This window comes from Glycine soja, chromosome 13, assembly GCF_004193775.1.
Source record: "Glycine soja cultivar W05 chromosome 13, ASM419377v2, whole genome shotgun sequence".
In the NCBI taxonomy this organism is placed as follows: domain Eukaryota; kingdom Viridiplantae; phylum Streptophyta; class Magnoliopsida; order Fabales; family Fabaceae; genus Glycine; species Glycine soja.
This window is the reverse complement of record NC_041014.1, coordinates 24,513,917-24,529,181: the sequence shown is the minus strand read 5'-3', so window position 1 is coordinate 24,529,181 and position 15,265 is coordinate 24,513,917.

Genomic DNA, 15,265 nt, shown 5'->3' with positions numbered 1-15,265 from the left:
AAATAATTAAAATGTAAGTAATCGAGATTTAAAAGGAAAAAAATCAATAAAAAATGAAAATTAATTAAAACTGATATTTGAAGAAAGGATATTTTAATATAAAAATAAAAATAAAATCAAGTTTTATAAATATGGTAATTTTAAATCATAGTAAATGAATGTGAAAATTTTTGTTGTGTGATCTAACTAAACATTAAGAATATTTATTATAATATTATGAATTAGAAAATTTCCTATTATATTGCTATATCTCAATAATAAGCACGTTAGTTTTGAAAAATAATAAAATTTAGCCCCGTCATTCAATGGTGAGTTTTCAACAAGAACATTTTCGTTCGTGGTAAAAGACAATTTGCATAATGAGTATTACCAGAACGCATGCAACGTATGGATTTTACTGTTTGAAAGACGACGCTACCGTCAGAGTGAATAGAGGGACAGCATGTAGTGGACGCTAACATTGAATAGGGGCTGCTTGATTCCTACCCGAACATTGAACGGAGACTAGACTACATTCAACGGAGTTGTTTATTAGGCTGTGTTTGGATACGTGTTGCAACCACGCTGAACGGGAAAACTACACGTTCTAATGCAAAAATGCCAAAGTAACAAGGCTGCTGTTTTTACGTTGTTGTGCCCTGTGTGAGGTGTACACAAACGCACACTTAGTATGTTTTTACAACTACGTAGAAAACATTGGTGTTATAGAGAATACCTGCAAATTCTTTCTATTCACAAACCAATACGATCATTAATGATCCGTGAGAATCAATGTCACACATCTTATTTAACCAATTCAACTAAACTCTATTTACATAAAGCAGCTGCTGTATTCAAGAAAAATAAGACCAACTTTAATATTATTTATTATATATATGCAGTGTCATTCTTTGAAAAAATTTACGAGATGTAATAGGACCTCAGAATCGCAACTTGGGTGCCATATATTTCTTTCTGATAACATTCTTGAGGAAACAAACATGTAAATTGGGCCATCCTCTGAACAAAAGAAAAAACTGGGCCACCTGATTCATGAGGAAAGATAGAAATATTCATCTTTAGCATCTAGTGGATGTTTGTATTGAAGTTGGAATTACCTATAAAAGTACAAGTACTTTTACTTCTAAAGTATTTTTTTTCTTCCATTTAGTGTATTGTAATTCACAAAAATATTTTCTTAATTTTAATCCAAGCATAACCTATATCTTTATGAATAATATTTCCACTTTATAATTCAATTTTGTAAATTTCTATTTTGCTCTTATACTTCAGATTAAGATATAAATCTTTTTTTGTTTAAGTGGCTCTGAGAAGAGAACAGTAGTTCAATGTGATCAAACCAAAAAAGAAACAATGTGTAATGTAAAAAAATTCATATGGATATTAATTATTCTTACTAAAGAGAAATATTATTTATTAAAAACATGGGTTAAGCCTTAGGATTATATCTTTTAATAAATCCTTAATTAACGAAAAAAATTATTAGTACAAATATTGTGGGTATATATATATATACTAATAATATGACACATTATATTAACACTTCGTATTTTAATAGGATACATCAATTTTCAATACCAACACAATTGTATTATTATTGATGCAACGGACACTAATTCAATGTCAAATCATTAATATGGTTATTTTTAGTGCGTTCAATTCATAAAAAATAAAATAAAAAATTACTGTGCTCGTTACAATGACTCCCGTGAATATGACCTCCAAAACCAAATAACTGAATTGTAAATTCTTTTCCACGGATAAAAAAAAAATTGTGAATTCCTGATATTACTGCGTCATTACACAGTTCCAAAATGTAAGCTCTGCTGCATGGAGATGAAGGAAAAGACGAAAACACCAGCTGCTTTCCAACTTACGATGGATAACTTTTGCATTTGTATCCCTCTTGGCTCTTACTATGAACACATAATGGAAAACTTATTTTATTTGGAAATACATGGCTAATCATTAGCTAGTATTTATAATGTTGTATTTTACTTTTGACACTCAATTGCACATGCAAACAATGATCAGGCGCTTCTTGTAGCAAAATCTATCACATGAAATTGGCCCTTCCACAACAATATATCCACTATAAGTAGCTTTAACTACTAACTATATATATTACTTTATATATATTAAGCTAATACTATTATATGGTGGAAGAAGAAACAAAGCCCTATATAATTCGCAATCTGGGCATATGTGGTGAGGTTTATCATTCCTAAGTAAGCGTGCACATTGGCTAAATTTTTTAAGTAACGAAAAGGATTATTATCACCCAACTTTCGTACTAGCACATATAAAGCAGGTTACTATTCATGGCATCGATGGTGATTCGCATAGTGGAAATAATTGTTTGCCTCATCATTATATATCTGGTACAACCGAGAAGCTAAGACCCATATTATTACAAGAGAATGCCAATTTTTCTTTTGTTAAAAAAGTTTCAGTCATCAACACATCATGCTTTAAACCCTTCGTGCGTGGTATATGATTGGGGCATATTTAAAACTTTGAACCAATATGACTGATAATGATGACATCCATGGTTTTGATTTGTTATGCATCTAATACATTATATATATAATGAATTAGTCATGTCAAAACGCCTTCCATGATTTTTCCCATCATGAAGATATCCCTGCTGAGTTTTAAAAAATAAGCCTTGACTCTGCTTTCTAATCAACTCATCTTTTTCTTTCTTGATTAATTAAATTAAACATAAATTAGTCATGCAGGGCTCACCACCAATAATGAAACCAAATTAAGCCGCACGTGTCACTTAGAAAATGAAATGTTGTTCAAGTTCTTGGTTAATGATTAGTGGTGAGCATAGTCAGCTACTTAATTTTATTTAGATTAATTAAGTTAAATCAATATGCAGACAGAATGAAGTGAGAATTAATTGAAGTAATAAATATAGTGAATTCTTGGCATTAAGTTAATTACTTGCAACTTTGATATAATTATAGAAAGCCTTATGGTATAATTAAGATCGTATTGGCTGGCTGGAACTTTATTGGCCGTGTGAGATTCTGCATGCACATGCTAATTAGCTATATGCAAGGTAATGAGAAATATAAACTATTTGAGTTTATGTGTTGGCTTAGAGCTTTAGATATTAGCAGCGACTCTGTAATCAATAACGACCCTTAAATGAAACAAAAAATGCACGTCTCCTTTTGTATGAGGCTACATGGATTTTGAAATAAAGAAACACATGCATGCAAACTCTTCATCACCTCATATTACATGCAGTATTTCGCAAAGAAATTAAATGAAGAACTATTTTAATCATGGTTGACCTTATGTACCAATGGCATTTCCCCAAATAATTGAGTCAAGTTGTTTCTAATAATAACAGGAAAAAGGAAGAAATAAGGAAAAACTGGTTGATTATGCTGTTGAGATATATAGATTCTAAATCATGGGTAAGTACAATGCGGAGCACGTGATATATAATTCCGAGAGTCAAAATTTTATAGTCAACCGTTACAACTCCTAGCTAGCTGTATATGTATAATGTCTAATTATCTAAAGTTGTTTCACTCTCGTCTGAAATGACAAATAATTGGATATCATGTCAGCTATTAGTATAATTGAATATCTTGTGAAAGCTAAGCAATGACATAAATATTACAGTACATAATGGTGCTCAATTCAAAGCACTATTTAACTGACAAATCATCCAAGTTCTCTGGATTCTGGAACAATCTAAACCAATCCACATTAACAAATCATCAAACTCATTAGTTAGGAATAATTTACACAATTAATGTCTCATTATATGTTTCTTTTTCCTTAGTGGTCTTAATTAATGAAAAATATTAACCAATGTTCTAAGAGCACTTAGTTAAGATACTAAAAAAAATATTTTTTTTAGAATACATAAAATCATATTATTTATAATTTTTTTTATGTTTTTCTATCATCTCAACATATTTTTTTTCTATTTAGTTCTTTAATCGTAAGAACATTCACAACATTTTTAATTAATTACTTGTAACTAGCATTGTCTTAATTTGGACCACCAATTGATATGGTGTGCTCTGAGATTGATCAACTACTGCATGAGACAACATTATACTATATAGATATAGAGCAATATAATTATTCGCTAGCCATTTAATTATTTCATAATTCCCTTCCAGTATGATCACAAGTAAATACACGCAGATTCGACGTGAATCACGTTGCTATTGTCCATATATTTTGGATACTTTAATTCCAGTGAAAAAGCCTGGGAGAAAGCAAATTAAACAACTATCCACTAACGTAATAGCTGGCGATTTCTGCCCAGAGAAATTGTGTAAATTTGTACTTTGTAGTGGTTAGTAATAGTGCTCAGCATAGTGCTTATGAAAATTAATTAAGATGATAAATTTGGCACAGTCGCTGAGATAATCCAAAGAATCCTTGCTAGTGTTATATATATATATATATATATGTTGTTCCCTCTCCACTTGATTTGTGGTGGCCAGATGCAAAGAAACCAAATTGATTTGGGTCTGTTTCAATTAATTCCACGTGCCAAATAATATTCATTGATTTAGACATATATGTTTCATCATTTAGAAGTCATAGATGTAAGCGTGGCAAATAATTAAAACTATTGGTTTAGGTAATTATATGCTTTAAAAAAAATAAATGATTAATTATTTATGCAGCATTGCTGCTTTTATAAGACCACTTAAATAATAAATTAAACTTTTTACATTATGTTATGTACTTTGATATCATCTTAAAATGAATAACGTGAGAGGTCTAATTTAATCTTAAAAATTAATTTAAAGAGTGAAAATTACTCTCATTTAATTTATATATTTTAATTTAATTTTATTATTAGATGATGTGAAATTTAAATATTTTCTAATATGTAAAAGATCAATGAGAGTGTCAACCACTCACATATACATATAGGTACACACGTACAGCGAAATGGACTATACATGCAGATTGATTGTTATTGCTATATATAGGGTCACTAGTTGAAGAGTGTCTTGTGGTGTCTTAACTACTGGTTTTTTAGTTAGAACTAATTGTAAGAATTGTCATATTAAAAAGTTATTAAACAATAATTATGTGTGATTTTTAAAAGTAATTGAAGGATAAATTAAAAATAATAAATGTATACATCAAATGAATTTTATTGATAGTTATAGATATAATATATATATATATATATATATATATATATATATATATATTTCTGATTATTTTAGTTTTTTTAGAGAATGAATGGGAAGACATTATAAAAATTTTTCAAAATAGAAATAAGAAAGAGTATAAGTATGTAAATTAATCTGTTTTGATTTTTTTTTATACTTAATGAAATTACTTAATAAATTAATGAAAACTGTTAATAACATTCATTTATTTAAAATTTTCGAGAATGTTTCTGGATGTGTTGTTATATATATATATATATATAACACAAAGGAAATGAAAAATTAAAATTTTATAGTTGGACATACAAGGTTGATTTTTTTTTTTATGTAAAGTAATGTAATTTATTACCACAGGGGAAATATATGTTTCATTTATTGGCGTTGCATCCGTAATAGAGTAGAGTTGAATTCATGAAATACCACAAGGGAAATATATGTTTAATTTATTGAAGATTTAAATGAACATGTAAGGAGAGAATCTCATTTAATGTTTTTTATATCTTATGTATTTGATGCATAAATTAAAGACCAGTAAATTCATTCTTTTAAATATTTTTAATTAATTAAAGATATATTAAATAATTTTTGTTTTAAACAGATATTTTTTTCAATAAAACTTATATTTTTTTGTTTGATTAACTTGAACCCTTCATGTATAAAATATATATATATAAAAATGTTAATAAAATTTGTATATGATCAAAAGGAAAATCTACTATAGTTTTTTATGTTAAAACATGATAATAAATATTGATTGTAAGGTATTTTTTTAGGAACACTGTAAGGTAATTAATAATTATAAAAAGTTATTCATTGGATTATGATTATTAATACTTTTACGTACGGTTTATCATATATAATTCATATCTATTTATAGATAAATTATTATCTAAACACAAATATAACTTTATATTATATTTTAAAATATTTTTTGATAATCATGTATTTTTTTACTTTAAAAATATACAAAATATTTTATATTTTCAATTTTTTATTTAATTTTAACGGGCTAGGCACAAATAATACAAAAACTCTAGTCTCGTTAGTATTATCGAAACACTTTGCCAGGATATCAATGAATGAACTTGGCTAAATATCCTGATTATTGTGAGACCAATTTAATCCCTTATTAATCATGTCGATACTTACCTAATTATTGGTAGGCTTTTACTTCAAAAATTGTTTGTAAAAGTAGCTAGTAGAGCCAACCGAACTTTTCATCTAACCTTCTTCATTCATAAAATGTCTTCAGGTAAGGAAATTGGATAGTGTTTGAAAACAAGAATCGATGGACCTAATAAAGTTTGCTTAATCCAATATATTAATTTGGTGCTATATATCTAACCTCACTCTAACTCAACTACATTAATTAATCAAGCATTTGTGTTAGGATCATTAGGATTACATATATGGCAAGTGAATATGATTTGTTTGTTGTCCTGTGTAGCAGCCCCCTCTGTAATTCTCTATACTGTATATGGCATTCATGGAAGTTCTACACTCCACATCTTCCCGTGGTAATGTCGGAAGCAGTCTCAATCTATGCAATGAATTTAATTAGAATATATGGATGGTGTGAAAGTTTTTATACGGTTATTTGATTCTAAATTAGTGTAATATTTTGTGTAATAATGTTTAAAATAATTAATTTTGTACAAAAAGTTATATTAATAATATATTAAATTAAACTCATACATTATATATACACTATAACTTATGCACTTCCTCCCCTTACACATCAAACAAATGAGTGAGACTATTGCCACTTTAATATGTTTATTCACATTCTTTACCTTTTTTACTTTTATTCTATTTTCCAGACCTATTTTTATGTAGGTTTTAAAATAAAATATTAAATTATATAATATAAATCTCTTTGTATATCTTATATATTTTTTTATTCCCTTCAGTTCACTATGCTATCTATTATAGTTATTATTTTTTCTATATTCCCTATCTTTCTCTTCACTCTTAAAATATATGTATTTAAAAAATGTAAAGCTTTATTTTTCTAAAATTCATTTAAAATTACATCTTTTTCAACAAGCATTCATTGATATTTATGTTAGTCATTTTTTTAATTTGATAGAAAAATATTTATGTTTTGTTATTAGCATGAAAATAGTAAATTAAATATATTCAAATGAATAAAAAATAAATTAAGACACTGAAAAATATCAATATTTCTTTTTAGTTTTTATTGCATGTATAAATCAAACGTATTCATCTTTTCTATCAAAATTTAGCAATATTTTCTTAAAAGAGTCAAATTAAACAATAAAAATATTAAAAATATATAATTCCATTTTAAAAATTCATTTTAAAATTTTATAGTGAAATAAAAATATAGAAAATAATTTCATAACATTAACTTCATAAAAGACAATACATTCCATTATTTTTTTTACATTTTATCATATTCTTGTACATCTTGTTAATTAGTATTATTATAGTGTATTGGTTGAAAAACTTGGTAAAAAGTTATTATTATTAGAAATTGTAGAATTATAGAATTATATTAAAGGTCAACAGTGATAACAATAATCTTTCTTTTAATATGTTTGTTATTGTTGGTTGAAATTTATTAAAATTTATGAAATTATAAGTGAAACTCATTAAAAAATATAACACGTATAATTTAGTAATTTATAGTAATATTTTATAAAAAAAATTGTTTAAAAGAATATATATATATATATATCCTCCTTTCTCCCCATCTTTCTCTCTTCACAGAAACCAATCAACCTACAACCCATGTATTTCACTCATTATTTCATGCCAATGAGCATGCATTTTCCTCTTGTTAATTTGTTTCAGAATTAACTCTAAGACTTAATAATTATGTAATCAAGAAAATTAATTAAATGGAAACTTCAATACTTGAAAATAACTTCATTCCACAATAACATAATGACTAAATAATTCTAAACCAAATTAGCATCCAAATTCATTTTAGTTTTTTCTTCTTAATCAAACCTCTCTAATTAAGTGAGACATTAAATCAATAATATGTGAAATAAAGAATTAATAACACTTTATCTTATCGAATTCAATCATAAATTAGCATGTATAATTAAGATTTAATTGAGTTTAAATTTTAAAAAAAGCATAGAATTATATTAAATTAATATATATCGTTCATACTAATTCTAACCGAATTCAACATGATGTTTTCATTGGAAAAAAAAAAGTCAAGAATTTTACAAGACTTACGACAGCACGAAACCCAAAACTGTTTTATCACAGAAACATGGACATTGTTACTGTTTTAAATTGTCTGTGGATGATTCAAACACAGTCTTAATCGAAGTGAATAGGCCTTAAGTATATAACATGAATTTGAACTAGTAAGCAGCTTGTAGCCCCACAAGAGACACTTTTCTTGCGTCACATTGTGTATAAAAAATTCTTAGGCAGTTAATTATTTATAAGGGTACTGAATATTGCCCTCTTTTCTCATTACTGGCTCGGCGGAATAACAAATTTGACAAATCTTATCTACGATGAACCGGCCATGATCTTTTTTAGTCAAAAAGTCTAATTCCTAATGTGTCTGTCAAAAAAGTTCCCCATAATAAAACGATTAGGATCAATATAATTAGTTTACTGGCTGCTGGATTTAGAGGCCTATCCTTTTATTAATTGTTGGAGACGTTGCCGTGAGTCAGAAGACAACATATGTTTAATTAAGTGTTCAGTAATTAACAATGTATTTAAAATCAAATTAATAATTAATCAAAATCTTCAACATAAGAACTTGGATGAGGATGGTGCAACTTCTAAATGAAATCCTATATCATTATTCCTCGTCAACAATATCCAAGTATCATTGTCGGCATTCAAGTAAGTGCATTCTGATATCACATGCCCGCAAATCTTAATTTGCATTAGAATGTAATGCTGACCTATTAGAACCTCGTCAACAATATAAATGGATTATATGACCGCATCAGATTCATCTCCTTCAAGTAAATATTTAACAATTAATATAATTTAGTATTTTACACGTATGTTGTACGCTAAAATTAAATTAAAATTAATTCAAAATATAAAATATGTGAACTATTTATGTTAAATTTAATATAAAAATACATCGTTATAAAAAAATTAATGAAATGCAAGACAATTAATATATTTGTAATTAGAAGCAGTTTATCCAGAAATAAAAGTAAATTTTTAAAGTATAATAAGAGTATCAGTTAATAATTATAACATAATTAATAAAATAATTTATAGTTATTGATTGCTTTGAAATGAATGTTTCATTCCATACTTCAACATGAGAGTTTATAACATGATCATCAAACTTTTTTATAAATAAAAATCACTTTTTTTCCCTACAATATAGACAAAGTTTATCGATAATGTTTTATCTTATACTATATCAGGTCTATAGTTGTGGAAGTAAGAATAATTATTAAAAATAAAAAACTATTATATTTGAAATAAATAATCATTTAATCTTTATTTTTAAACTAATTAATATTAATTAAGAATGCATATTTGTAATGTATTTTAACTTATGCAACAAATGCACAAGATAAAAAATATATATATGCATTATATAAATTAGCTAGGTTGATTAGAATTTATCTAAGCATCAAACATATCTATTTTATTTTCATATATTTTAATTTTTGGTGATGTTTAAAGTCGTGTATATAACTAAACTTGATTTTTCTTATAATTTTAGGTGATTAATATTATAATATAATACTCACATATGATTTTCAATTTAAACAATGCAAGTATGATATTATATAACAATTTGTTTTAGTTGTTTATGCTTCTGTGAAATGTCTTTTAATTAATTGCTTTTAAACATTGATAGTTAAGTAGATCTACATATCTATGAAAATATAGTCAAATGAAATTTTAATATTTAATTAAATATTAATAATTTATTTATTTTATTAAAAATATTATAGTTTTACATTATCCCATGCCTTATATATATACATAATGTGTGTGTGTGTGACAATATACGAGTTATGAGAGATCATGTAAAACAATATTTTTTTAATAAAACAAATAAAAATTGTTTATATGAATACTTGAATGTTAAATTTAATTTGACTATACGTTCATAAACATGTATAACTATCAATGTTTAAAAGCAATTAATTAAAGATTGTACAGAAGTATACATTAACAAGTAAAATAAATTGTTAAATAAAATAATACTCGCATTGTTTAAATTGAAAATCATATGTAAGTATTATATTATAAAATTAATCACCTAAAATTTTAAGAAAATATTAAATTTAAATATATACATGACTTTAAATACCATTGATAATTAATATTTTTAGGTCACACTAATATTAGTAATATTAGTATGTAATAATTGTTGAATTTGTTGATCACTAACTTAGAATTAAAAAAAAGCTTAAATATGTTTAATTTCTTTGATAAATAATTAAATTTTATTCAGAGACTAATAAATTTTTTAATTATTTCAAGTCGTTGATATATTAAAATTTTTGTTTTAAGTCTGAAAGTTAAGTAATGACATGACATTATCACAATAATTAATATAGTTGATAAAAAAATCAATTTGTAAATAACTGATATTAAAGATTTAAAATAAATTTAATATATAAAAACTAAAAAAAACTAAAAAAAATATTAAAAATCCAAAATAAAATTCAACCATTTATTAAAAACCTTAATCATAACAAAGAAAAACTTATCTAATAACTTTTAGTGAGATGAACTTGACATATTATTTTATTTGAGAATATTGAGTCCAATTCTGTTAAGAATTAATTTTTGTCTTTTATGTATTAATTAGATGATGAAGACCTTCGATAATTTTATTAGAACTATGCCTGCCCCTATCTCTTCTATGACCGTTTACTCTCCTATGAGTTGTGACATCTAAATGAGCCCATGCATTTATATCAGTCCATATAAATCAGTTAAATACCAAGATGGCTGCACCGCTGAACCAACCAGGTTTTGATGGCTAATACTCTATTTTATTTTATTTATTATAGTGTTGATATGAAGCAATCTCAGTGATTAATTTTTATAAGCAGTTATAAGTGTATATCAAAAAATATTTTCCTTTTAATATAATTTATTTCATATCTAAAAGTATGATTCAAATTATAAATAATTTAATTAAGTAATATAAATTACTATTAGTTGGGTCAATTTGACAAATAATACTTAGTTAATGTCCACTTTATACTGCAATTCAATGTGGAAAAATATCTGACACAACGGTTTTGAAAATTAAAAAGCAACATATTTTAATTAGTTGCAATTTGGTTCTACACTAAAAAAAAGCAATTAATAACCCAAAACTGAAATTGTTTAATTATTTGTTATTTACTCATCAAATGTTAAAATATCACATTTTCTCTGACAAATCTTAGCAAAAATAAAAAAAAGTTTAACAGTTGAGTAGAATATTTAAGTTGTTATAAATTTTCTAATTTTATCTTCAATTATTGTTAAGAATAAAAAAAATCATAACAAAAACTTTACTAAGAAAACTATACATTCACATTTCTCATGGTTAAAATAGAGAACAAAAGTAGATCCTTATTTTCACTTGCATAAGAAATCTTTAGCCAAAAATTTTATGATGGGAGAAAAGAAAAAATTATATAAATAACAAGGTATTTGTATTAGAATGAAGAGAAAAATAAATCATATATGGATTTTTTTTCTTTCCTTTCATTTTTTTCTCTGATTCAAATTTTAAATTATTTTCCTTTTTTTATTCTCTTTCATCTGAAACAAACAAAGCATTGTAGCATTCGAAAGAGTATTCTTGGAATTTATTTCGGATTATCTCTACTTATTAAAACTAAATTCTAAATAAAGTAATTTACGTTTAGATTTTTTATCTTAAAATTAAATAAATTTAGAATAAAACTTAAAATACAATGCCGAACTAATGCAAAATTATAGAGAAAAGTATGTTTAACCAAATTTTTTTCATTAGAAATTAGAAACGTTCATCTAAGGTGTGTGTTTGGTTTAGTTATTTTCTATTTTCATTTTAAAAAATGGTGATGGAAATGTATTTCATGAAAATAATTTTCTAAACATCTAGAAATTGACTGCCGCCTCCTTAAGGTTTCCTCTTCCCACCAACTCGCAGATATGTTTTCCCCAAGACTATTTCAATCAAATCTTTCCAAGCTTGAGCTTCACGATATCTTTGAACCTTCAGCTTGTGGGGGCTAAAAGGAGAAGAAAATCGCAATTAAACAGAAGATTATCTCATATTACTTTGTACAGCTGTAGAGCCTATTATCCTTTTCTCTATTTTGTTTTTATTCATAACTGCATTTTGTTACTAGGATTCAGAATTTGCTGAGGTGTATATTTTCTGTTATTCCTTTTTGTATCTTTTTTTTTCAAAGGTTGTATATATGTACGTTTCCCTCTTCAATATGAGATAAGGAAAACCAATTCCATTCTTCTGTCTTTTATAGCCTTGTGTTTTCTTTTAAATAGGTTATACTCTGATTTACTGAGTTACAAAAAGTGGGTCGTTTGTCCTGTCCCATGAAATCTGTTTTGTCATGTGCTGCAATCATTTTTACAGATCAAATAGGAAATAAATTGATTTGTTATGTCCTGTCGCCTTAATATTTTATCTATGCCTAGCTAAATACTTCCCTTTCCTCTTCTCATGTCCACGTTACTATGCAAACTGCTATGTTACTATCAAACAGTTAAATTGTAATGGCCACCTGGGGGCTGGATTAATGAAGTGAAGTTGTTGGAAGTGGTCAAGCATCCCAATCTGGCGAAATTTTAGTGGCTACTGCGCTGAGGATAATGAAAAAGGGATTCATAGACGACTTTTGGTGTGCGGGTTTATGCCTAATAAGAGCTTCGAAGTTGGAACACCGTCTTTTGACTCCAGTTCCTTCAAACTTCAAAGCTCCTTGGGGACCAGCTGACTGAAAAAATTATTCTCCCCATTCTAATGTTTTAACATTTGGCTATTTGTTTATAGATATGATCTTACATTTTCAGGAATCATTTTATTAGAAATATTGTAATAGAATAATATTTTTAGGTATGTCTAAAAATACGTTTACTTAACTTTTAATATTTTTAGGAATATTTTTTATATTTTAAAATAATAATAAAAAGAGTCAAAATGGGATTAGAAAATAATTTTCTACATTTCCATGTAACTTTTTCGCTCTTAACATGGAAATAAAAATTGCGTGTACATGAAAATACAACTTTTCCAATAATAAAAGATATCTAAGAACATTTTTAATAATCTCCTAACAAACAAGAGAATAAATATTCTCACTTTTATATTTCTTGAATGTTAGAAGATCTTTTTAAAACAAATGTCTCCTATAAAATATCCAAATTGATTGATATTTTTAGTTATTTTTATTAGATGTTAAAACTTTTAAGAAGAGTGGTTTGTTGAAAAAATTGAACTGATCTGAAAATGCAAGATTTTGTGAAACAAATATCTCTTATAAAAAAATCAAATTGATTGATATTTTCAGTTATGAGATGTTAAAACTTTTAAGAATAGTGGTTTAAAATGATCGGAAAAAATTGGAATAACTGATAAATCAATTAAATTAAAATGTATATTTGAAATGACAAAAATAAAATTAAATGCTGAACATAAGTGGTTCAATAAATACAACTCCTAAAAATACTTTTATTATTTTTTATTAAAGAATAATTCTTAAAAATACTTGTATTTAATATGAGAATTTGAATTTATAGTATATGAATAGATTTTGTATAATGTAAATATATTTTTGAAAATAAAAATATAAGCTAATCCTTATTAGGTAAAGTATAATATACTACTATACTACAAATCTAGATCCTTATCCTTGAATCAGTGTGCTTTTAGGAATTCTTTATAAACTAGTATTTTATTCTATGTATTACATATAATAAATGTTTATTTAATAATGAAAAATTATAATTTATGATAAATAAATATGAGAAGAAGGTTTATACATTAACTGTATAAAAAAATTACACTCTCATTTAAAACACAAATATGATAAGTTTGTTAACTTTTATAATAACTACCTTAAAAGTCATATTAACAATATTTATTATTAGATGATAATATAAAAGTGGATTACACTATTTTACATTATGATTCAATCATAAGGATCACTTCTAAGATAATTATTGTAATAATTAACACAGTTATCATATATAATAGATTGTAATTAGATGGTTTTGTAAATTTATTTTATACTATCTTAAGAGTCATACCAACAATGATTTTTATTAGTTGATAAATAATATAAAATTGTTTTACACTCTTACTATGCATGACCATTAAGCTATAATCAAAATATTAATAAATAGATATTTTTAACATATGAATTATATTTAGATTTATGATAAATAATTTATGTTGTTATATATATATATATATATATATATGTGTGTGTGTATTATTTTCAATTATTGATGATTTTTTTATAGAAATATTTATATGCAAGTCAGAACTAAAGATGTCAAAATGATATATTGAAAGAGATAAGAAGTTAAACTAAATTGTTTAGATATTAAAAGTGTAAATTAATATATCGAGTATATTTAAAATTAAAAGTATAAAATGATATATCACATCTTCAACAAATAATTTCACCAAAGCTTATCTTTTATTTTTTAATAATATTTCACACTTTCTTATAATATCACATCATATTTCTTACTTTGAACAACTCATTTAAATTGTTACTTTAACAAAAAAAATTCACTAAAATTTCTTAAATAGATCCCACAATATATCTAATTTTTTCTCCAACCCAATATAAAAAGTAGCATGTACACCCACGAAGTTGCTATATATTTGAAATTAAAAGTGTCTAATATAAAAAGTATGTAAATTAAATTTTTGAAGTTAAAAGTATAAAATTATATAAATTAAATTAAATTTTAATTTTTCATATATAATTATATGATTTAAATTTAATTTTTTTATTATAAAAAAATATTTTCTTCTCGTATGATATGTACTTAAATTATTATATTTCCCCATAAATAAATTGGATAGACTAAGAAACTAATTCATCTTATTTTTCAAAATCAAATATCCCCTTTCCGAGAAAAGCCCCCAA